Genomic DNA, 26,043 nt, shown 5'->3' with positions numbered 1-26,043 from the left:
CACCATATCTGACGATAGAATCATCTGAAGCACAAAAATCAAAATACATTAGTTAAAGGAGATTTTTCTCAAGGTAACCCTGGAAGGGTTCGTTTTTATCGTTTTTTCAATTTTTCGTAGTACTTGGAAGCCAAAAACTCAAATAAAAAAATACAGGTTTCAGTAGCTGACAGTGCATCACATCCAATTGATCCCATCAAATACTGAACATGAGCTTCAACGAATGACATTTGGCTTTGCAGGTGATAACCCGGCTTGCACCACCATTTTTCGTTTGGAATTATCATCAGGGGTCATTGTCGCTAATAACAATGCGACGCAAAATACCTTTTCGATTTTTTTTTTCGAGCAGCATTCCTTTCGTCGTCTCTTCACTTTAATTCATGCGATATCCAATTTTCTTGTTTGCGGGTCATGCCCAGTAAATGCAGGCGCTTCAAAATTATTTATTGAGTCACTTGCAGTGACACTGCGAGTTCTTTTTGAATTTACGCTGAGTATTCCCTAACTAATTCCTCCAATCCTTCATCTTGGAATTTTTCGATTGTTTAGTTCTTTCCTTAGCTTTCTCCTTAAAATCACCACTACTGATCCGCGGGAACCACCCTTGAAACCTTCCAACCAATGGAGCACTTGTACCATAAGCCTCAGAGTGTAAAGGATAACTTTCAGTTGTATTTTCCTTTATCTTAAAAGTGTATTGTAACAAAAAAAGGTTGACTGACGATTTCATCCAGGACAGAGGCAATTCCTCAGACGCTGTCCCACCTCTGCCCTGGGAGCAGCGTGACCGAAAGTGGCGACAGGTGATAGTCGCTCCATCCTCAACAACAAAGTATAGTAACACTTCCCGCAAATGTTGTTTCTATGGTTGGTGTAAAGTATTTAAACGCACAAATATTAAAACACAAAAAAGTCCGTCAATTTGTCTTTATTTCAAGTGTTTCGTGCTCGATATTCGACCGAGATCTTTTATCTTCTAAAATCTTCTACTTTATTGTTTCACCGCGTATCTCCGATTGAGATCCTTTCTTATCTTAAAGCGTAAAAACTGGACAAGTGGAAGGGTTTCAAGCTAAACCTGTTTTCACACATACATATTCACCACACACATGTATTATTGGAAGATCTCCGTCAAGATCCATTCCCAATTTTCTCATTTGTGTAGGATTGCAAGCTATGGCAACAAGTTAGTACGTCTACTAATTGCGTGTTACCATGCTCGTCCTACACGTTTAACTAAACCTCTTCCACGACAATTATGTAATTACTTAGTTTCCATCCGATTGCGCATTGATAATCAATCACGTTAACTCTCATTGCACATTCCGAATACGAAATAAGTGAGAGATATAGAGCTCATATTTTGTCTCAGTTTTAGCTTTTTACACATTTCGATTTCACCACTTAACAGTTGGTATTATGACATTTTCGATATAGCAAAACACAAGGAAATGTTCATTTTAGCTGTTGCCGCTACACCGAAGGAAAAGTAGTATTACATGTGGCAGATATCACTATCAGAAAATATGTCCAAACATTATTTATGAAGTTAGCCACAAGTACACAGTTTTTAAATCCATAACATTACCCGGTAAGCCGCATTCTACCGTTCCGTTGCTAGCTTAGATTCATTGCCAAACCAGGCTGTGTTGTGAATGGCTTCAGTGTTAACTCTCACCTGATTGTCAGAGGCGATTCTGGGCGGTTTTGCTATTCAAGCTCGGAGCACCATGCTAACGAGATAGTGATCCGAGTCTATGTTGTCTCCCCTTATATGTTCTGACATTCATCAAGGTTGAGACGTGGCGTCGTTCGATCAGCACGTGGCCAGGTACTTCTAACAGCCACTTCGTGTAACACTGCTAATTGAATAGTCCGTAGTCCGTTATCATTTGTGTTTTGATGTAAGCAATGGAAGCCAACATATCGCCTGAATACGGGCTCGGTCCCTACTTGGTTGTTAAAGTCCCCAAGTATGATTTCGATATCCTATCTGGGACAGGCTTCGAGAGTTCGTTCTGCTGCCTCGTAGAAGGTATCCTCCGACTCTGCAGTCTCCTCTCTAGGGAGTTGAACGTTAATGAGGCTTATATTTTTTAATTTGCTTCGCAAGCGCAGACTGCATAGCTATTCGCTTATGTTTTCAAAGCCGATAACAGCAGGTTTCATTTTTTGGCTGACTAAGAAACCTACTCGAAGCATCTCCTTTAGTGCTGTTATATCAACCCTATATTGGAACAGGGTATCGGCTCTGTACAGGGAGCGCACGTTCCATGAGAAAATGTGCAAATAATTATTCCGTTTACGTTGCCCGAGTTCGTCGTTGTGTTCTCAGTTCAGTCCGGGGCTCTTTTTGTGGCTTCGTTATTAGCCCACGTTTCGCCCCGGGACTTATACTACCCTTTGACCTCCCTTCCTTTCGCTACATTTTTTTAAAAATTTTTAAAAAATTGGCTATGCGGGTTCGATTGCAGGGCAGAGGCGATCTCATCAGACGCTGCCTCAGCGCCTCTACCCTGCGGAGCAGCCTCACCGAAAGCGGCAACAGGTGGCAATTGGCTCGTTTATATGCAATTCAAAACCCGCCAAAGGTATGAATTACAACGACCGAAATCGCATTTGTTTGAACCTACAACTGGTTTGAGCTAATAAAAATTATGTGCAGCCCGCCATCAAGTAGACAAGCTCATCCCAAAACAAAATTCATTTTTACATTTTTTTGTTTCTTTGTAGAAATTGATGGTGAGTTAACGCCCATAACTTCCAATTAATCATGCGGGGACTCACTTTCCAGAATCGTTAATGACTTCCTTTCAAATTCAGCATTCTACGAATCTGATGTAACGGTATTGTATATATATATATAGTTCAAAAAGTCGAGGGGCGACCAACCTAAGGATGGGCTGAAGGCAACATCCAAACGCCCGCACCACAGCGATGATGTGTTTTAACGCACAGAGTGTGGGACCATGCGAAAATGTATTGCCACATTCCGATTGTCGCAAACACTTCAAGCAATGACGCGGTTGTTCTATAGTACAGAGACATGGATCTTAAATGGAAGACAGTACGAATCAAGACTGAAGCTCACTAGGTCAGATTGTTATCGGACAGGACTCTTCGGACTATAGTACAGGTTGCGAGGATAACCGCTTTTTGCATCTCCATGTATAGTCCAGCCCTAAGATCGAGCGTTTTCAGTGCTTTATGTAAATTTTGGGGGGCTAATCCCACCGCTGAAATTACCACTGGAACTACTTCGATCTTTTGTTGTCTCCAAGCCTGCTTCATAGCGTCCGCCAAAGGGCCGTAGCTTCGAATTTTTTCTTCCTGTTTTTTCAACAGTATTCCGGTCCAACGGTACGGCTACATCAATTATGAAGCACGCTCGTTCTTCCTTGAGAAGCAGAACTAGATCGGACCTGTTGTGATTAACACTGTGGTCTGTGGCAATAGTGTGATCCCACAGTAGTTTGACCCGATCACTTTTCAAGATTCTCTTCGGAGTATACTTATAGTAAGGATGGTAGGTTGCCACTAAATTATACTTCAACGCAAGATTTTGATGGAGAATTTTGCAGACGGAGTTATAACGGTTGGTGTATTCGGTATTGCTCAACATCCTACACGCAGATGTTATGTGCTGGATGGTCTCCTCTTCACAGTTGCATAACCTACAACTGGAGTTGGCGGTTGAGGAGTCATGAAGAATGTACCGTTTATAATTTTTTGTTGGGAGCGAAGCATCCTGAATTGAAGTTAGGAATGCTTCGGTCTCATAGAAAAGTATACCATTTGTTGGAGGCTTCGATACCTGGCAATAACAAATTTTTGACCTCCGTGAATGGGTTTCTCTTTCCACATGTCGATCTTCTGTTGAACTGAAGTAACAATCGACATGGGATCCCATTCTCTGCTTTTCAAGTTCAAAGGAGATTATTTATGGCATGATGCTAGCCTGATGTATTTGGCTGAAAACTTGTTTTTCAAAGAAAAACTCTCGAAGATAATGCACTTGATTGTATTGCAATGTTTTCAAATCTGTATCCTTCGTTGTCGGTGTTTTGTCCCCGAGCAATTGGTTTTATACGACATTTCTCCGGTATCCCTACTGAACTGAATGTCCAGCAAGGAGCGAAGTTGGTTTTGGTCTTTGGCATACAATTGTGATGTCGTCAGTATACATTAAATGACTTAATGTACATTTCGACAATATGCCATGTTTGAGTTGGAACCCGTATTTGCTTTCATGCAAAAGATGGGATAGTGGATTCCAAGCCAAACAAAACCACAGTGGGCTTAGAGAGTCGGCTTGGAAAATGCCACGCCTGATTGGTATCTCTCCTGATGTTTGTGAGGATACCTATATCTTCGTGCTCCAATTCTTCATTACTGTTCTGAGGAGAAGAACCACATTCGGGTTGATTTTGCGTAGCACTTGTAGTAACCACGAATGTGATATGGAGTCAAAGGCTGATTTATAATAGACGTAGGCTGTCGAGATATTTCGTTTTTGATGGGCAGCCTGCTTTACAGCGACCGTATCGATTACAAGCTGTTCTTTACAGCCTCGGGAGCCTTTGGGGAACCTTTTTGCTTCTCAGCTATCAATTTATGAATATCAAAATGTTTTGAGATGTTCGCGCACAAAACTGAATTCAAGACCTTGTAGATGGTAGGAAGACAAGTAATTGGTCGACATTTTGAAGGGCAACAGGCATCCTGTTCCTTGGTGATGAGGATGAAGTGAAAAATTCTGGAACTAAATCAGGATCGACAATCATCTGATTAAATTGATTTGCCAATATCCTGTGAGTGCTCTTGAACCGCTTCAACGAAAAGTTGTGAATTTTATCAACTCCTGGCGCATTCCAGTTACCTGCCTTGTCAAGGGCTTTTTCTACGTCGACTTCAGTTACGTCGCATGGCCATTTTGGGGAAGGCCTCGCATGAACGCGTAAGGTGTGGGAGCCACGCCGTTTCTAAATTGCAACGGCTTGATCCAGATCGAGGTTACTTTGACTTGAGTTGAGAGTGAGATTTTTATAAAATCCCCGTTGGTGTTGTCTCTCCTTCACTGAAAGCTCTTTTGATACCTACGGATGCGATTGAAGCATACCGCAAGTTTTTGCTTCAGTAGCTTAAGGATTTTTTCGATTGGCATATCAATGGACAGATGGTAGTTTCCAATGATGTTTGCAACGCGTCTGTGCACTCTTCGTGATTGATTTTCAAGAAGTACTTGCGTGACACAACCAATCTCCTTTCTCAACTTTTCGACTCTGTTGTTGAGTCGAAATACTCAGAACGGTAAAGTTCTCCAGCGCATACCTCTGTTATTCGCTCTAAGATGTTGATTATGGAGACGAATAACCGTGGCAGCTGCAACGTAGATCAGGCTGTGAACCTCTGTAGCAGTAATCTCGCTAGCCAAACGATCAGCGAAAATTCTGTCAAAGGCAGCAATGATATTACTAGTTGCCGAAGTAAGTCCCCAGTCACTAAGCTCTCCTGATTACTGAGTTCATGGAGTGCCGTATAGGTGGAGTATTCATGTTGCTACTTTGGTCAGTTCGGTAAGTTGGTGACTCTAGACCGAACTCAAGTGAAACTTCGTGGAAAATTTGTTGTCTGGTTAGTAGGGCAACTCGATTATTTTTCACTATCGCCCAGTATTTATTGACAACGTTCTGCTCCGGAACATGACTTAGTTCCGGGAAGCGGGTTATGAACGCGTCATGGAGTCGATGTCTGTACCCTGATGGATTCCGTATCAAATCCGTGACACGGTAATAGGCGCGGACGATAAATTCTTTGATTTGATTGGTCCAAACCATACGACGCCTAGGTCTCCCATTCCTGGTGGTTGACGGCATAACCGCCAAAACATCCACGGGCGAAGAGTCGCTCTGGTGTTGTTGAGTGACCCTTAACCCTGTTGGGTACTCTCTTCGTGTTCCTGGGGTTCCATTTAAAGAATTTGAACAAAATTCTCCAATTTTATTCCCACGAGTTATGGGGAACCAGTCAGCCCTGCAACAGAGGCTCAATGTTGCAATTCTCCATGGTTACCTTCAAAGGATTTCCTTCAATTTGGAGGGGAGCCGCTGAAATACAGTGTAACGTCACTTCAATTCATCCGATAGGCGGGTCGATTCCTTCACTTCAGATCGGTTTAGGAGGTTTACTCCCCCAGAAAGGGAAGAATAGGTTAGGGAAGACGAACACAAATGGAAACGTTCTGTTTGTCCGCGGATACTTATTTACAGGATTAACCTATTATCTTCGTAGCTGACCCGGTGGATCATGTCATTATCCGCAACCCATGACACACGCCTGGTTGCATGCAGTTCTGCGTTTGCAACTCGGGTCAGGATAAACCTTGTACGCCAGTAGATATATATATAATTTTCAAAACTATCAACAGCAATTTAATTTGAACTTTATAATGCCCATAAAATTGAGAAGGATCCAATTCTGAATATATTAAAAAATACATCCGCTTACATAAAATAACTCACTAAATTCCATGCTTAGGTAAATGCGATTTGTTTCTGAAAATTAATAATGTTTTGATATTTTGTTAAAATATTTATTATATTCCAACTGTAAACTAGAAAGGGAGAAAAGTAGGAAAATAATTCAGTTGAACCTAAATACTTTTGCAACACTCGAAAGTGATTTTGTGATTTTACACGACTAGTGTATCAGGGATTTCTTAACTTTTTTGCGTCCTCTAAGGTCAGCTTTTTGAAGTGTTCGTCGAACATCCTCTGAGTTAGTATATTTAAGCGCGTATTCGTTCTTTGGTATTTACTGACCTGTTTTACTTTCCAGAGGCAGATCGGAAATATTTTGCTTGCCAGACCAACAGAGACTCCAACTTCTATTGAAGTCTCCTGATGCTTTTTGCAAAATTTAAGCAAAATTTCCTTCCGAGTGTTGTTGCGTAAGGTCCTGTTCTCTTTTCCCACGTCTATCGACCATAACAAGCACCTTAATGATTAATTTTATATTTGATTTGCATGCCTTGCCTTATTATTATCATCATCAACGGCGCAACAACCATTATCTGGTCTAGGCCTGCCTTAATAAGAAACTCCAGACATCTCGGTTTTGCGCCGAGGTCCACGAATTCGATATCCCTAAAAGCTGCCTGGCGTCCTGGCCTACGCCATCGCTCCATCTTAGGCAGGGTCTGCCTCGTCTTCTTTTTCTACCATAGATATTGCCCTTATAGACTTTCCGGGCTGGATCATCTTCATCCATACGGATTAAGTGACCCGCCCACCGTAACCTATTGAGCCGGATTTTATCCACAACCGGACGGTCATGTATCGCTCATAGATTTCGTCGTTATGTAGGCTACGGAATCGTCCATCCTCATGTAGGGGGCCAACAATTTTTCTGATTATTCTTCTCTCTTCTGCCTTATTATATTTATGTAATATTGCTAATAATCTCGTCTTGCGTCCTATAGGGTACTATAATCCTGTAGTGCACAGTTACGGTCTTAAATGAAGTGCTCTAACACATTTTAAGGCCCTGATTCAATTTGATTCTTGCGCCAACGATTATTATTATTATTGTTAATTTGACATCTTCTTACAAAGCGAACACAGCTGTCAACAACACGTCTTTACGCCACTCGAGAAACTCAACAAATGGATCATATGATAATTTGTCACACAAAAATCAAATAAACCGCTAGCTTTGGCTGAACAAAGGAAGTTCAAACACTCAGAAAGGAAATTGTAGGAAATTAACACATTGAAATCACGTCTTTTTGCTATGCCATTTCGGAAATACCGTTACACGCAGAATAAAAAAACTAAGTGTATCTGTCCTTTAATTTAAAATTGCATCTTTTGTTCTAAAATCAAAAAGCTCCCCAAGACTATAAGTCGGCGCATAATTTTCATAACGTGCAACATCTCGATTGAGTATAAAAATCATCTTAATACCGACAAAAGGAAACATTTAATTTTCAAGCATAGGTAGAGCGCCATTTGCTCATTATTTATCTTTAATATCAAAAATGTTTCCGAGTGTAAAAAATCTAATTTCATTCAAAAAAAAGACCTCGAACAGTCGGGCTCGTCCGGGAATTGAACCCGGGACCTCTCGCACCCGAAGCGAGAATCATACCCCTAGACCAACGAGCCTTAGGTCCGTTGTTCACCATTTCCCCATTTCAGCGCCAGCACCACCCACAAGTCCACGAACGAAAATGACTCAGTCGGAATTGTGAGCGCGTTATCGCGATTCTTTCGTGACGTCATTCAACATGTGCGTCGAATAACAGAAAATTAATTGTGATTTTATGAAAAGTAAATTCTTGTCGCAAATAATGCGCTTTAATTTCTCGATTCTCGGTTTTAATGTTCTTCTTTGTTTGTTAATTTTTTTCCTGCGAAGCCACTCGAACTCTCCTCGTAATTGTGCCCGGCCATTTTCCAACTGAAATTTAAATGTTTTACGGTCTCTTGTTTTCCATTCTCGTTGAACTTTTTCCCTGGATTGTTCCCAATGCTGTAATGAAAAGCGAAAAAAACAAAACGGAAAATTAATTGCAAAACAAGAAACGCGGAATGAAGAAAACAAACAAACACTTTTTCGGCTCAAAACTTTTGCCTGAGTTTTTCATTGGCTTCTTTTTCTGTCGCCAAGTTGGCTAGTAATAGTCCGTGGAAAAAAGGAAAATAGCCAGCTCTCGAAATTGTACCTTTAATTGTGGAATTTTGTTTGAAAAGCGATTTTTTCCATGTTGAGTTGTTAAATGGCTGAATGATGAATATACTTCTCTTTGTTGGGTTTGAAACCTCGCTAAAAGGTGAATGTAAAATTGCCTATATGTTAGGCGTACGAATTAAGAATTTGAAAATTATATCCGAGTGTAATTACGCGGTATTTCTAAGCAGACTTGTTAGCACTGAAGCAGTTCTTTCACGGTCTTAGGACGCGAGAAGCATCAAATTGGTGGTGCCTTGTCTGGGTCGGGTTGGATTCCGTCAGGGGTAATGGAATGATTGAGGAATCTCACCTGACTTTGGAGAAACTTGCATTTGTCTGCGTTTAGGATTAGTTCGGCCTCAAGAAGACGTTGGCCAAATTCTCAGATTCTGAGGAAGAAGCGACCAAAACCTCATCCAGGTATATGAAACAGAAATGAAAGTTTCGCAGGACCGAGTGGATTTCCGCCACGTTGCACAGCCCAAAAGTTATCCGCATGAACTCAAAGAGTCCAAAGGGTGTGCATATTGCCAGATGGTGCGCAAAGTTGTGGATGAGTGATATAGGGTATCGGTCTTGGCGTTTAGCCATCGGTAGTGCCCGCAGGGACGCCATTCGCCGTTTGGCTTAGGGACCATATGGAGTGGTGATGACCAACAGCTGTCTGGAAGTCGGCAGATAACCTGTTGAATTAGTTGCTTGAATTCCTTCTGTGCTATAGCCCGGTGCTCTGAGGTGGCGGGGAGGAAGGCGGATCGGCAACCCTGTCGGCTGAACCAAAACCAAGTGGCCGAGGAGAACCTCCACGTGGTGGCACCGGGAAACGCTGTATCGCATTGGCTTGCCGGCCGTGATGCAGTAGGCGAATGCTCCAAGGCTTAATCAGGGCGATCAGACCGGAGTCTGCACGGGGACTCATCTGAAGTGGCTTCGGCCACGAAACCTTACCAGGGGTATACCGGTACCATGGGAACCGGGGTAGCCCCTGGACTCATATACTTCGGGAGAATTCCTGTCGTATATGAGTCGGTTGTTTGCGGTTGGCCCCCTTGTGGGAGCTTCATAGGGGTTGTTGGTGATGCTCAAGCGAGAAGAGACCTTCGGCCCTCGGCGTGGTGTTGCGTTTCAACACGGGTGCCATACTCCTTAGTTCGGTAGAGATTTAGGTAGGTCTTGCATCCACCAGTATGAATGAAAAGCCATGCACTTACATAAACTCGTACCGTTGTTGCTTGTCACAGCGGGGCTCTGATTGTGGTCCCAAAATCAATCCGTGTCTTAAGAAGACCGTAGGATTAAGTCTCCATCACAGGTACCTACGTTAAAACCCCAAGAACTTAACTGTGCTATAGCCAACTTCTGGGGTGGTAGAGGACGCACCTTTCAGAAGATAGGGGAATCAGTGGTGTTGATGTGGTACAGAACATCGTGCTTCACTGGTTTCGAGAGACTACGTTCCATAGTAATCTAGTTGAACTTTTGGAGGAGTGTCCAAACACGAGTGTCGGGGCATGTCCTCCCAGAATACGGAAAGGCTGTTACTGGGTTGGGTCGAGATTCTCCCTGACGAAATGAGGCTAGTTGTTGGGTCTATAAGTGACCTGTTCTGCAGGTCCACTAGCAACCCATAGTGACACAAGAAGTCTGCGCCTAAAATGGGGAAGCCGACATTGGCTAGGATGAACCGCCATGAATGCCATTGAATGTTTTGAGCTCCAATATAAGGCCTCCTTCCTTCTGATTATTACCCCCCCTACCATAGACGTGGCTTTCCTTGTCTCTGCCTTCTGTTTGCTGTTCTCCAACTGTAGTGATCTTCACAATAGATCAGCGTTGGACTTAGGACTCCTATCTGACTGCCCAGCTTTACTCCTCATGGATGTATATTTTAGTATTGCAGTATTACGAGGCCTTCCGATGCGTTAAGTTGTATCTGTTATTAGAACTGGTTATTTGTTAGTTTTTGCTTTTCTGTTCTCTCTGGAGTTAATTTTATCTCCATGAGTGTGACCGCCCCATAGCCCCCGTAACTCAGTGAGACCAACATTGCTCAATCCAGATATCAGCGAGGCAGATTTTGAAATGACGCTACTGCGCTCTGTTGACGTTGAAAATTACCTCACTGTCCCGCCCTTATCCGCACATGACTACCATGAGATGTTACTTCGCAGGGAAGAATCTTGTCTACACCAGCAGGTTTAGGTCATTCCAGTTCTTAGAGGATTCTTTGGATCGTGGTTATTGCAATGTTTACTCCAATGTAATTGGCCTCAGTATCTTTTTTCAAGATTATGAATTCCGATTTCTATACTGAAGGTACCATTCAACTTTTTTCCTCCTAGAATATAGTGCGCACCGGGTCCTGGAATGTGACGACCCATTCGGGAAAGTGCGGATACTCGTTCAAAACGAAGTGAAGCAAATAATTTCAATAATTATTTCCCAATACACGGGATCAGTAGATGGAGGGCGTCTCATTTGCTAGAAAAGGAAACCATTCCCGCGATGAGACACACTGCCTCGCTTAATACTGTCCGAACTGCACACCGTCAGCGCGATAGCTGGTAAGCGCCAAATTCATCCTACTTCGCCGCACATAGGAGAATGGATTTTCACTACCTTTGCGATAAGGAGTTGAACAATAGATTTTGACCGCCTGATATTAGATATCATCTTCACTAGAGATGAATGAACCTTTGCTGTCTTTTCCCGTCCAAGTGCCCTTGAAACTCAGTTTATATGGCTACCATTCACCCCTTTGTGGGGTGCAGCGCGTCAACAACACCTACGCAACATTGCTCGAGGTTCCCAGAAATGCGCTTTAGCCTAACGCTCCCATCACTCGCAGCGGTCAATGGAGCATTCAGTCCCTTCCGTTCATCAATCTGCTTCTATGATTTCGCAGTCAGCCAGATCCTATGATGCCTCTTTGGAAGGTGGCCGACGACTTGCGTAGCATTTCAGAAAATACCATTTTTGATGGCAGCCCAGTGGGTTACTCTGTGTTTCTGCCGTTCGGTCAGTAAGATAGCAGGTAACCATATTCTACTAGAAGGGGTATCTCTCGATTAACTGAACCGAATAACCAGGGGAACCTAGTTTAACCAAGATCCCTTTAATCCAACCCCAACTGGCCGAATTAGAGGCATTTCAGCCAACTAGTGTCATCAACGTGCTGTATTCACTAACATCCAACACTTCTCAAGCCAGATCCACCATCATTGCTATGGCTTCGACCAAAACCATTGTTATTGTTACAGACCACCAACAAGCTCGCTGAACGAGAACAGCCTGTTGTATAACACCTTCTATAACATCTTCCGTGTAGTGGTCTTTAGAGTTTCGGTAGGAGAATTAAATGCTACCTTTTTTTCCCTTGGGCGGGAAATAGTCCTTCCTCAAAGCAAAATTCAAATGAGCTTGTGAATCTCTTGAGCCTGGCCGTAGCAGCTAACTTGAGGGCCATGTTCGGAATACCGTCCATTCCTGGAGCTTTCGCACCTCCAATAACTCTACAGACCACACAATTTCTCCTCAATAACCTCAGGAATGAACAAGGACATCCAACCGATGGGTGAGGTCCACTCTTCTCCTACTGGAGAAAATGTGTCATAATTATGCCCAACAAGATCAGTAAGCACTTCACTTGTAACCGTATCTTGTTCAACGCTGTAGGTAACACAGGTTCCTGTAGCAATCTCCCGTAAAACAAATCCTTATTAAAATCAGTGTACTGTCTGTCTGTCCATCAGTCTGTCATACGCATTTTTCTCGGAAACGGTTATAACGCCCTTTTCGGATGGTGGACCATGAGCGAGCTCGCGAGCTCTCATTTCGGCCATGCTTGCAACAAGAACGGTCATTTCACGTTTTAATCAAGTCAATTCCTCGGTGGACTGCTCTACGGCAGATAATGTAGGACGCGCGTGCGCCTCGTGCGCTTTGGCAGCTACGGCAGCCAGAGCCACTAAATGAGCCTGTAACGCACGCGAGAACCGGCTGGGTGCCTTCCGGAGGATACCGCAACCAGAGTGATTTTAGCAAGTCGTCGTCGATCTTGCTCCCGCCCAATTGCCTCATTTCACGAAGCAATTGGCTGGGGGTTCGATCACCCAACGTTAAGCCTGCCAGCAAGTAATCCACTTTTGCTGACGAGCTTATTGACAATTCGCTCTTAAGTTTGATATACGGGGCATCTTTGACTATGTCGGAGACGAGGACGATGGTCTGCTCATCTAAGCCCACCACTGCGTAGTTAAACCAGGTCGCATCTGCCGTAATTCCTGACATTTGAAATTGTGCCTCCAAGTGGGCGAACCATAATTTCGGGTTCCGTCTCCAGAATGGGGGAACACGCACAGCCAGGGCTGTTACCTAGGGGTCTGACGGGCCTGTCGTGTCTTTCTGGTCTGTAGACATTTTTCCAAAACTACTACTTCGACAAAGATCGAATTCCGAGCAATGGTTTTTTTTAAAATTTTTAGGTTTGTTTCGGGGTCACCGAAGTAATTTAAACGTTTTAATCTAATTTATTTATTTAATCTTTAATTTACTTTTATCTCTAATTAAAAATTAATTGGTCGTGAGGAGTCTTGCTCCTTCTCGTGCTCGTTTTCGGATCGAATCAACTGAGGCGAGTACCGCTCCAAACGACTCGGCCCGTTGTCAGATAAGCGGTACATTCCTAACCACTCGGTTTCCGGGCATGGCTACGCGGCCTAGCGAGTTCAGTGGCTCCTCGCAGTGGAGAGCTCTAGTGGTGGTATCTGTTGTGCGGTGAATGCACTTCCGCGCAGGAAACTAAAATGCAGGCTGTCACGGAACAGAGGGAACAAGTCGTTCCCGAAATATTGATATTTGCAAGACCAATAAATAACACTAGCGAATAGAAAAAGCAAGTTTTAATTATTTCAAATGAAAATAATAATCAGTAAGTGCTTAAGTCTCGTGTGAACAAGGATTGCTGAATACATCCGCTCATTTATATCTATTCACTTAGCAAACGTCACATATGTATGAAAGTGCAATCCGCCCTTCTCCAAAGATACAGAGAGGAACAGGATAATAAATAGCAAACAAACTCTTGTAAACTTTGGAACAACGGTCGAGTCATAAATCTTTTGGAACTTTTTAGCCGTTGTCCTTTTATTTACCTTCGGAGCTGGACAATTCGTTCACTAGTAGTTGAGTCAGTGGTTCCGAATCCTTCGTGCTTTAGGTGTTTGAAGGGGACAAATGAAATCAAAAATTGAGGGAAGAGTTGACTCTGCCCTGGACGAAACCGTCAGCTGTTTTTTTGAGAAATTTAGATGAAAACATTTTAAATTCATTTCAACTCACTGAACTGATTTTTATTTACACACAAATTTACATTACGCACCAAAAAAACTATTCGTCTATATGCATTTTTTCTTGAAATATTACCAGATAACGGTACTTATCAAAACATTTTGGTGTATAGTGAGTCGGTATAGTCAATTTTTGTTGTTGATAATAGTTTGTAACCGGCTTGGCAGTGAATTTACGAGGTTTTCTGTTGTAACTCTTGAAATGGTTGTTCCCTTCTATGAGATGAACTTCTACTGAAGATAGATATAATTGGTTCGTGAAATACGTGTCTCCGAAAATAAAAAATATTTTCTTATCAAACGTCATCTGTCATTGACATTTTTCGCTACTTCTAAATATCTAATAATGATCATCGTTAATTGCAATTGGCAGTAGCGTTTCATTTTTAAGGTTTTGTGTAAAGCAAATCCTGATCGGTAAACTGGTTGTCTTTTTTTCGGCGTTGGAAGGTGGAAAGGTTCAAAGCCTACTGCTGGCTCCTGCAACGCATGTGTAACTCAGAGTATGTGAGACTTCTACTCACTAAAACCACCTCCTTCTTATTTCTAACTTCTATAAAGTATTGCGTCGCAGGGCTGGATCAGTTTTTTACTGCGGCTCATTATGGTTCTCTCCCTTCCTTGTTTCCGTGGTAGTTCTTCTTGCCTAAGCTGTTGGTGAATAGGTTCCAGTTCCTTTACAACCTGGTTGCAAGCATCCGTTGACTCCAGCATGAAGTCCACAATGTTTTCGGGTGTTAAGCGCTGGTCTCCAATCGCTTCTATGTCCAACGACCAGTTTGTGACTCGCCCCATCGACCGACTCCTCGATAGATTCCTACCGTGTCAGCTGTCGTCGAAATACGCTAGACTCCTCAGCCGCATACGTTTTGTCGTGGAGTCGCCGGCCTTCATTCGCCAAGATGTCTATGGAGAGCATCCCTGCTAGTACGTATGCTGCTTCTCCTGATGTTGTCCGATACGCACTGCATAACCGGAGTGCACTTAGCAGATAATCCATTCCCAATTTTCGACAGTTCACTTTGTTATCCAGAACAGTTGCCTAAACTGGAGCTGCGTAGAGTAGCACGGAGCTGACTACCCTAGAAGGCAGAAGACGTCGACTTTGTCTTGTCTCACCAATGTAGTATCCTCGAGATCGTTGCAGCGATGGAAGCCTTGTGTTAATAATTACTCCCAAGTATTTGAGCGATGGTTGGGAGTAAAGGTTGGAATTTCTCAATCAGGAATTGATGGGAGATCAGATTGCTTCATTTGCATAGATCTTGATCTTGTCTTGGTGCTTTGCAACCACTGTTGTTCAGATATCATCCGCGAAGCCAATAGTTGTCACGTCGTCCGGAAGGCGTAGCGTCAACATTCCCCTCATACGAACCTAGCCGAAGTAAGTGATCTAGGACAGAACCCCGTGGTACCCCGCAAGTTGTCGGGAATATGTTTTAGCTCATCGTTCGAGTCGCAGTAAAGTCTTCTCCTAATGAGAAACTCAACAACAATGTGTACAATGTACTTCAGGGCCTGTAGCTTGTCGAGTGCCTCGATGATTTTTTTCCATTTTAGCTTTTAGCTTCCATTGCTCGGGGAATTTTCCTTCCCTAAGGCATGCCGTGAAAACTTGGGCAAACACACCTGGCGCTGTCCTGGCGGCTACTTTCAGTCCAGCTCCACGGCACCACCATTTAGTATTACTTCACGTGGTAGGTTTGCTCTTAGGCCTTAGGTCCTTCTCCTTCTTTGTCCTTTCAGCCACTTCTCCTGTGTTTGAACGATTGCGGAGCAACTAAGTTCTCCGGGCTCACGCTCTTGCCTAACACTTGGTTTAGGTTCCTCCTCTCCATTGCAAATCTTGGGCAGTGATACATCACATGCTCTGGATCCTCAGATATGCCACCGCATCTAGGACAATTCGGAGAATCGTCCAACCCAAAGCGATGCAGATACTGCCTGTAGCAACCACCGTGTCCCGTGAGGAACTGGGTAATATGGTAGTTGGTTTTTTTATGTTTCCGCTCACACTTTAATGTTGGGAATGAGCTTGTGCTTCTAGCGATCCTTCGTAGACTCTTCCCATCTGTGTTGCTACAGATCATGCGACTCTGACCTTGCCGCATTTCTATGCTCTGTGTGTGTCCCATCTCATGTGGTTCTAAAAGCACTGTAAATCCTCAAAGCCATCAACCGGTAAATCGAGTTCACCTGCTGCCTCAGTTGGTGAACTGAGTTCAGCTGCTTCTGAAGTTTGCAAGCAGCTCTGCCCAAACAGGTGACGAGAAGATCTTTTTCTAGCCAGGACTTTTATCGCTCTTACTGTTTCCGTCGCGTAGACCTCTACATCTTCTGGTTTATCTCTGTCTGTTCGTTTTGCTGTAACAACGACAGCTAGGTCATCAGCAAAGCCGACAATCGTAGTCCCCTCTGGGATGGGAAGAGCAAGGATCCCAGTATACATGATATTCCACAGCAGGGAATCAAGTACCGATCCCTGTGGTACCCCGGCTGTGATAAAGTTTTTTTTGGGTCCTCATCCGTCCCGTATCAGAGAGTCCTCTCTGAGAGGTAGTTTTCTACTAAATTCGCTAAATACCCGGGGGCACCTATGTCGGCCAACACCCCTTTAATTCCCTTCCAGTAGGTCCAGTTGAATGCATTTTTGACATCCAGCACAGCAATCATGAAAAGTCAGTGCGCCTTTTGTCAGGTTTACTATAATACTATGCTAATTGCGTCCATCGTAAAGCGGGCCCGTCGAAAACCAAACTGGCCTTCCGGCAAACCATTACTGGCTTCGTGGATGATAGATGACTCTCTCCATCATCTCTCCCATTGTATCCAGCAAAGAGATATGACAATATGAAGCTGGTTTTCTAGGTGGGGGGTTTGAGCGCCGCGGAAAACGTGTCCGAAAAGTTTCGCTGTCCAGCCGAGCATACCACCCGTCATTCTGCTAGCACTCTTTTTCGAGCTCGATCCGCCCTTGAATTCCATGCAGATTGCTTGATGGTCGCTGTGAGTATAGTCCTCACTGACATGCCAAGCCACTCTACTGGCTAAAGCGGCATTCATGTATGTCAGGTCCACTATAGCTCTAGGCCCCTTCCCCAGTGTGCGAAGCCCCAACATTCGTTAGTACCACGTCTAGCTCGGCGAATGCTTCAAGGAGAACGCGTTCCCTCACATTAGTTACCTGGCTGCCTTATTGAAGAGCCCACGCATTAAAATCGCCTGCTATTATGGTTGGCCCATGTCTTCTTGCAATCAAAACCGATTGTCGATTAAGAATTTGGTAAAAACATGCACCAAGTCTTCAACCTGTGGAATGTCATTAGCGTCTTGAGTATTTTGTTCCATCTCGCGGAACTGAGGTAATGTTATTAGGTGTATAGGTTCCGCCGTTTTTTTTTTTTATCAAAATTTAAGGATTTATTTTCAATTCAATTTTTCACTTCATCGTAAGGACCGAAATGCTGATCAGCCAGGTCGTGCGCCATTGACCGGAAAAGGTGGTAATCAGATGGAGCAATGTATGAAGAGTACGGCGGGTGAGGTATAACTTCCCATTTCAGCATTTCCAAGTACGTTTTCACCGGTCGCGCCACATGGGGGCGAGCATTGTCATGCAGCAAATGCACTTTGTCGTGCCTTTCCTCGAACTGAGGCCGTTTTTCCTTCAGTGCCCGTCTCAAACTAATCATTTTTGTTCGATTTCGTTCGTCTTTAATGGTTTCACTTAGTTTTAGCAACTCGTAGTAAACTATACTCAGCTGGTCTCACCAAATACAAAGCATAACCTTGGAGCCATGAATATTAGGTCTGGCTGTTGATGTGGAAGCATGGCCAGGCAAACCCCATGGTTTTCTGCGTTTAGGATTATTATCGTAAACTCTTTTTTCGTCCCCAGTCACGACACGATGCATAAATCCCTTCCGTCGTTGCTTTTGTACCAGCTGTTTGCAAGTAAACAAACGCCATCCAACGTTCCTCGGCTTTAACTGGTACGGCATCAATTTTCTTGCTTCTGAACCATTCCCAGGGCTCTGAGGCACATGGTTCAGATTCCGCTAACTCTTCTTGGGTTTGGCACGAGTCTTCGTCAAGTAAAGTCGTCAACTCGTCGTCTTCAAACACCTTTTCCTTTCCACTGCCATGCCGGTCTTCCACGTTGAAATCACCGTCCTTGAAGCGATCATTCGCGACATGTTCTTTCACTAATAGCTGCCTCGCCATACGTATCCGAGAGCATTTGATGAACCTCAGCCGCTTTTTTTTGAATTGAACGCGTAAAGTATAATTTCCCGCAAATGTCGAGAATTTTGCTCGCAAATTGACATTTTAAAGCGATTAAAAATATATGAAGCGAGTACAAAATCAATTAAGTTTGGAAGTGGTGCTTTCGACAGATGTATAAAGTTGCCAAATGACACTTTAGACTCGACTGTTCTATTCACCACGTATCACTAAAGCCATCTATCGAAAAACGGCGGAAGCAAAGTTATACATCTAATAGTTGCCGGGCATCTTGTCTTTCGAAATTCGAACTGATTTTCGGCAATCAGGAGTAATCTGTTATAGATTTGAATGATTGGCCAGTATTGTTTAGAGGGAATGTGAAACTGAAGGCCGATTATTTAACCAAAGACTTTTTCAGTTTTGAGAATGCTCCTTTTATAAGATATGAGGTAGATGCTTATCCACAATGTTGCTATTTTTTCCGTAACTTTAACGGGGTCAACGAGGGAGTGCTCTTGATTTTAGATTGTACTGCTTCGTAGGTGACCTCAGAGATCCTAGTCGCCTGCCTTGCTTAAAGTGTTTGTTTTTACTTCTGTCGGTTCACTGATGAAGGCGATATCGATTTTACTCTGGAGGAAATTTTGGGGTAGCTGGTCTTGCCCCGCTTGGAAATAGTTCAGATTCGGCTTTAAATCTCGGACTTCATATTCGCGTAGTATTAACCGCTTTTCTAAATATCGGACAATTGCTGCTGCCTATGATGTATGCGCTTCCGCCAAGCAGACAGTTAGGTCTATCTTCCCATATGGGGCATTTAGATTCAAGATTTGTTAGATGTACTGGTACAATCTTTCACTCTGTACTTGAATTTCCAATGCTTGAAGCATCTTTTTCAAGTGATCTGTTCTTGCTGTTGATAGACGATTCACCGCAGTCTAAGTGCCACTTTTTGTCGAAAGAAACGGTAGTCTTCCATGATGTAGCTTCCTCCTTTGTTCTGGAGACCTTCTTTCTATTTTTCACTTATGCATCTGAAAGAGTACAAGAGTTTCTCCCAGATGAGATATCTGTTAGTGTTCTTTGCATTGATGCAGTTGCCACCGGCTTTCATCTTTACCTTTGCCTTTTTCTACTGGTACTTATCTGGATCGTCCAGGTACCTATAAACTCCAGAAGATTGTTGATCATCGTTCAAAGGTTTGGGGGGCACCGAAAGGCATTGGCCGATGTTTTGGCAGTCATAAGATTTTGGTAATAGTGCTTACCGCTTCTCTTAACAGGATCGATTGCCACTGGAAACCCCACATCAGCACTCTTCCTAAAATTTGCTGAAGATGGTAGCACCCCCCGACGTTAAACCCTATCTGGTTGCATTCCGTTGTGAACCTCTGTAAAAGTCCACTATTGAAAAATTCTAACTGCCTTCAGTTATTTTTTCAACGTTCTAATGTTGCCGTTGGGAAACAAATCGGTTCATTGCCACCCTTCAGGCACCCATCTTGCTCCTGAATTACGTTCAACAAAACTTTTATCAACAAATCCCTTCCCAGGAGGAATTCGAAATATTCGCTTGCCGGATTGCTCATGATTCCGCCGAATAAACTGAGAAGGATCAAAAACAACGAAGCACTTGACCGTGTCACGTATCCTTTTTATATTTCATTCTTTCACAGGGGGGTGAGAACTTTTCAACCCCAGCATTGTAACCACCTGAGCGAAAAACCTACAATTCCTACTCCATTTAGGTACAATGGATCAGAATGGATTGAAATGGCAATTCAGAAATTTCACGGAAAAGGAAAACTTTATTTCGTCTGAAGTTAGTCCGCGTTCTCATCCCCCATTCGCATTCTTTCAAGGATAAAAGGGAAATTTTTATCGTTTTAAAAAGATTAGGTGGTTGCATTTCAACCGTTTTCCCCTGCTTCCATCCGCTCAACCCTTGCATCTTAGTGCCTCGTGCTAGACCAGGAATATGGTACGTGATTTACCTCCTCTCGACACTCGACGAAAAAGTTGTTCTTTCAAATTTTTACAACATCATTGCTTCTAGGCATCTTTAGCTGGTAAAATGATATCGTTATGGCGTTGTAGTTCCTCCCGGTGAGCTGCTGTTACACACTTTTCACGTCTTAATTCGACAGTTTTATGGGGTGTTTTGTGTGTTGTGTCTTGCACGCCGAGGCTCCATGAAATTTATCTCTTGGAATTCGTGAGATTGTTGGTACTACGTGAAAGGGGTTCCCGTCAGGGAAGCTAACACAGACGCTGGGTGATGTTTCTTTTTCTAAACGGCTGACATGAGGAGATTTAATATAAGAGATTGTAGTTTGAAAGAAGTTCTGTAACGTTTTGCTTTTCATGCGTATTGTACTTTTGATTTATCTCTCATGATGGCTTTTCATCATTCAGATGAATTGTATGAGCTTCAGATGGGATCATTTATGTTTTCGATATGATTGTTAGCGATAAAAGGAGGGTTGTTAGGATAATATGATGGCTCACAAGCGGAGACATTATTAGCAATAAGGATTAAGAATATTTTCCTGTCGACAGATGGGAGCGAGCCTACAGCACAAAACAGGTGCTTGAGCCGAGAGCGACGCAGATTGCCGCATTGAAGAAGAACAAGACAACTCATTCCTGTCAAATATGCTAAGCGAAGAGCAATCATGGGAGATTAACTTTGATTACTGTATAAATGTGTTGTAGTTACTGTTTTCAATAAAATTCTACAGATATTCAACAATTTCCCATTGAAAAATAGAATAAAGAATCTGCTCAATTTTCAAATCTCAATTAAAAATCTTGACTTCCAGAAATTAGCTTGAAGGCTGGAAAGACTAGTAATTGAGTATCCCAGCCGATGTTCCCGTTTTAAATTGCAGTTTATTTGCAATCAAATATCTACCCTTAGCTTGGAGGCAGCCAACAAGTTCCTATATGGGAATAGTAGTCCTTATCCTGATTTCGTTGAAATCCTGGCACCCATGACGGCGATGCAATTCCGTAAAATTATTATCAGCTGCGATGATATTCGCGACTCGGCTTAATACATACAGACCCGTATGTGATAAATATATAGAATGTAACGCGGGTGAATGGCTTCGTCTGTAGTCGCGTAAAACATGACTAACTGTTGGATTACTCGTCCTATTTGCAATATCCTAGAGGAAAATATTCGAGGAAACTGCAATACTGCATCAATATGAAATGCAATTTCTAGCAATCGCAGTAGGAGCCAACATGCAACATTCGATTGTGAGTTGAACATATTGTTGGGGGTTTTTGTTATGTAGGGACACACATTTATACATGGGCCTATGTACGGGTGCACTCTCCCTGAAGTCAAGCCAAGAGATTAAATGGCAGCGATAGGTTTCACGCGCATTTCATAAACAAAGATTTAATTACTGCGATAAATAAATGCAGAAAATGAATGGGAATATGCAATAACATTTTGCAATCGTTTGAATATGGGTTGGGGTTTGTTGGATTTACTGGGGTGGAATGGGGATTGTAAGGGTAGTGGAGCCTTTCAGTTATATTTTTAATATTTTTGAAGGAGACATGAAGAAATTTGCCTCGAACAGAAACAATTGTAGTCATTTGTGGAGAAGGATCAGAAAAGGGAGTTACTGCTGTGTGTGTTTGGTACAAATAGGGGTTGTTTTTCCCTCTTTACTGAGATCGCATTTTGAACTATGGCCTATGTTGCTGAAATAGTTATGAAGCTATATCATTTCTTCAGTTTCGTCCAGGGTACAACGAACACCTTAGATTTTGCCTCCAGGATCGTAAGGAGGAAAAACTGTATCCTAGATGAAAATAGTGCGTCTCCCCTCTGAAATTACACACTTAATATAATTTTGTTAAAATTTCTTTACTATGGCCTGCCAAAAAAAAAACTCAGGACCTGGGGGGGATCCGCTCCCTCGCTGCGAAACGCAAAACACTCACTGCTACCAACAAACTCAAATTACACAAATTTATTTGAATTTTTATTCTCCCGTCAACGATTCTCGCACTGCAAAATTGCAATTCTTCTAAAAGAACCAAATTCTCCCTCCGAAAATCACTGGCTTTTCCGCGGAACGGGCACAGGTGATAATCGCTACTGCACTTTTCTCGCTCAACGGAAATTCGGAGATCGTTCCCCACAGTGTCGCCTTCCCGGCTGTTCGAGGTGCGAATGACTTTTTCAAATGCCACCGGCCGTTGATTTGCTGTCCACCGACGAACCGGTCCCCATGCCTTGAACTCGGTTGAACTCCGAGAGTTCATAATGCAGCAATATGCGCGTGAGCCTACGGATACGGCAAATCATTCCCCTCTGTCAAGATCAATTCGCCGGAATGCATTCAATAATGTGCAATTTGCGGCGAACATTAGGGTAATTGCACATTATGGAATGCATTATTTGAGCACATCAATTCAGAAAGAGGCCAATGAGTTTCTGCTCCCGTTGCGAAGCCGCGGTCACTACAATATTTATTGATAGAGCTGTGTAAAGATAGACCAGCATGTTCTGTATCGACGCATGAAGTGATTTATATTTTAAACACATTACTTCCAACCATAGTTACTTCGCTTAGATCATCTAATGAGGAGAATGCAGTACCATAGGGAGGAAGGGGATGAAAGCTATACTGATCTGGGGTGAAAATTATCCGGGATCCATATTATCCCTTTTTCATTGAAATTTGTATTCTGGGCATCCGAGACAACTCCGAGCCCAGGGTAAATTTCCCGTTTCCACACACAGCCCCCCCCCCCCTCCCCCTCTCATCAGGCCTGACAGAAGCCCTTCGCCCGAACTAAACTAAAGATTCACGATGACGTCTTCTAGGTTAGTTTAACAAACCGCAGTTGCAAGCACACTCTCCTCTGAAACGTCTCACCTGATGACTTTTGTGACCTTTTCAACTTTTTATAAATCTGATAAAGTCTCCTAAAAAAAGAGTTCTAGAAGGGTTTTAATGTCTTTCTTTTTAAGAGACCGCAAAAATCCCTCTTTAGTAGCTTTGGGGTTCCAGTTCCAACAAAAAGACTTTGGTTTGTCGCAAGGATTTCACATTTCTCCATCCCTCTGTGAATCCTTGCAATTTTAACCTTCAGATCCGTCTTCAGTCTGGATGACTTAATGCAAAAAGTCGCCTGTGGTCCTGTCATCGTGAAGCCAGACCTTTGGTGAACCAATCTGTTACCTCCAGCAGTAATGCTATTAATATTTTCGCCTGCTCAGTTCCAGCCTTGTGTTTTTTGAAAACACCTTTTGGTAAGATTTCTGTCTCATGACTGGCCTATCGGTGAAGATTATTATGTCCGACAGGTGATCATGAGACGATCGTTTTTCTTGGTAATTGAGACCGAGTATGCTTTTCGAAGGGCAAATGTTCAAAGTATATGGCAGGGATTTGCAGCTGCTATATGATATGGACGCACTGATAGTTGTTACTAAGGCTATACAAATGGTTGCACAACGAGCCACAACAGGGGAGAGAACAGGCAGTTGCTAAGGCATCTTATCTCAGTACACCTTCGTCCGACCTCAATTTTGATCCTTGTCTATTCCATTATGTGAGGAACCCAACAAATACCTCCTCAGTTATCCTGTGATTTTGTTTGTTGTTACTTCTCCTCGGTACATAGCACCCCTCTCTCTTTTTCCTCTCTCCCCCTTCTGGGATTAGCTTCCTCTGAATCTCCTGCCCTTCCCTTCCTTACTTCCTCTTTGGTGGAGTACCTAGATGCCAATGTTGGACCCGGGCCCAGCGCCGATGGTCTTCCCAGCCTATTCCTGATTAAAACCTCTAAGTTTCTTTCACTTCCTTTCTGCATTATTTTCAATAAGAGTCTCGAAAAGTGTCATTCTCCCAGCCTATGGAAAGAAACCCGTATTTTTCCCATATACAAAGGCGGTGACCATGTTCTTGCTGAGAATTACCACCCTATTTCGCTCTTCTCATCCTGCTCTATGTCAATGACTGGTTGACCACCCACATTGGCCACCTTATAGCTAAGGAGCAGCACGGCCTCATAAAACGTCGATCCACTGCTACCAATCTTCTGGACTTCACCAACTTTGTGGCCAAATGCCTCAACTCTCGGCAGGAAGTCCACGTCATTTATATGGACTTTTCTAAAGCCTTCGATTCCATTAACCACGAGATATTAAAAGGAACGAAAATGTTGACTGACGGTTTCGTCCAGGGCAGGCGCCTCACATCTGCCCTGGGAACAACGTGACCGAAAGTAAACACGTAATGTGTACGAATTATATTCAGGCTGAAGTAAATTTTTTGTTGTGGATGCTGGGAGTCCTGAGTCCGCGACGAAATCGTCAGTCAACTTTTTCGTTCTTTTTTGAAAAGTTGGGTGAAACCACCAAGTGGGCACGAAATACTAACGGGTGTATCATGTATTTTGGCACTAACTTCAGGCGTTTATTTGATTGCATAAACAAACACACAAATGTAAACCAATGCACTAGTCACACTTAACTGTACTCCTACTGAACTGTCAAACTCAAATTGTGCAGTTAGATCCATTCAAAATGTCGTACAAGCTCGATTTACGGAAATCTGTCGCCAACATGTTTGGCGGACTAAGTTCTAGTGAAATTCTTGAAATGTTCAAAGACAAGCCAATCTCTCGCAGAACAATTTTCCGTATTCTGAAGGATTGTCGCGATGGTAAAGAGCCCGAAAACAAAAAGCAATGCGGTGGTCCATCCAAATTAGGTGCCAGAACAGTCATAAGTCTGCTATCAAGTGCGAAAAACAAGGTTGGTCAATCAACACGCAAATTAGGACGAAAATTTAGTGTTTCGAAAGATACAGTCCATCGTATTTTGAAGAAAAACAACGTAATTTATCGTAAACGTCGACGAGCACCAAAATATACACAACAACAACTCGAAAAAATACCAAAATGCTGCCGTGCACTTCGTGACAAACACTTTGCGAATGGAAAATCCATAATTTTGGATGATGAATCGTACTTCACATTCTCGCATCATGAATTGAGTGGCAACGACGGCTTTTATACTGACAACATTGAAGCAACAGCAGATGATGTTAAATATGCCGGCAAATCAAAATTTGAACCAAAGGTGTTGGTGTGGGCAGCCATTTCATCGAAGGGTGTTTCAGAGCCTTTGATTCGATCAAACAAATCAGAAGCGATCAATGCTGACATTTATATCGGCCAATGCTTGCCGAAATTGAAGCAATTCATCGAAAAACATCATGGTCGTGACGAAATAATGTTTTGGCCGGACCTTGCAAGCTGTCATTATGCAAAAAAAACATTGAATTGGCTGACTGAGCAAAATATACCATTTGTGCCGAAAAAGGACAATCCCCCAAACGTACCTCAGGCACGTCCAATCGAAAATTTTTGGGAAGTTCTCAAGCGTATGGTCTACGTCGGTGGCTGGGAGGCTCGAAACGAGCAGCATTTGATTGGTCGAATCAAGAGAAAGTTGAAGGAAATCGATCCATCGGTCCGCCAAAACCTGATTCGGAACATTCGCTCCACACTACGAAAAATCGAGGACCATGGTCCATTAAGTGTACTGTAAATGTATTTTTCGACGAATCATGAACAGAATAAAGTACGATTAAAAGGATTTTTCAAATCGATTGTTTGTTTTCGAATGACATGCTTTTGAAGTTAGTGCCAAAATACATGATACACCCGTTATTATCCAAACTCGCCTGTCTCA

At 43.0% G+C, this 26,043-nt stretch overlaps 1 protein-coding gene and 1 non-coding gene across 4 annotated transcripts in view; one reads left to right on the top strand and one right to left on the bottom strand.

Moving 5' to 3' along the window:
- The window catches only part of LOC119656610 (LIM domain only protein 3), a 315,382-nt gene that overhangs the window by 253,102 nt on the left and 36,237 nt on the right, over nt 1-26,043 (top strand). The gene's annotated exons all lie outside the window — the stretch shown is intronic.
- Nucleotides 8,097-8,168, bottom strand: Trnap-cgg. Its single transcript has one exon. It is a non-coding gene; the product is annotated as a tRNA-Pro (tRNA).

This window comes from Hermetia illucens, chromosome 5, assembly GCF_905115235.1.
Source record: "Hermetia illucens chromosome 5, iHerIll2.2.curated.20191125, whole genome shotgun sequence".
Lineage (NCBI taxonomy): Eukaryota > Metazoa > Arthropoda > Insecta > Diptera > Stratiomyidae > Hermetia > Hermetia illucens.
This window is presented reverse-complemented; position numbering and strand designations above follow the sequence as displayed.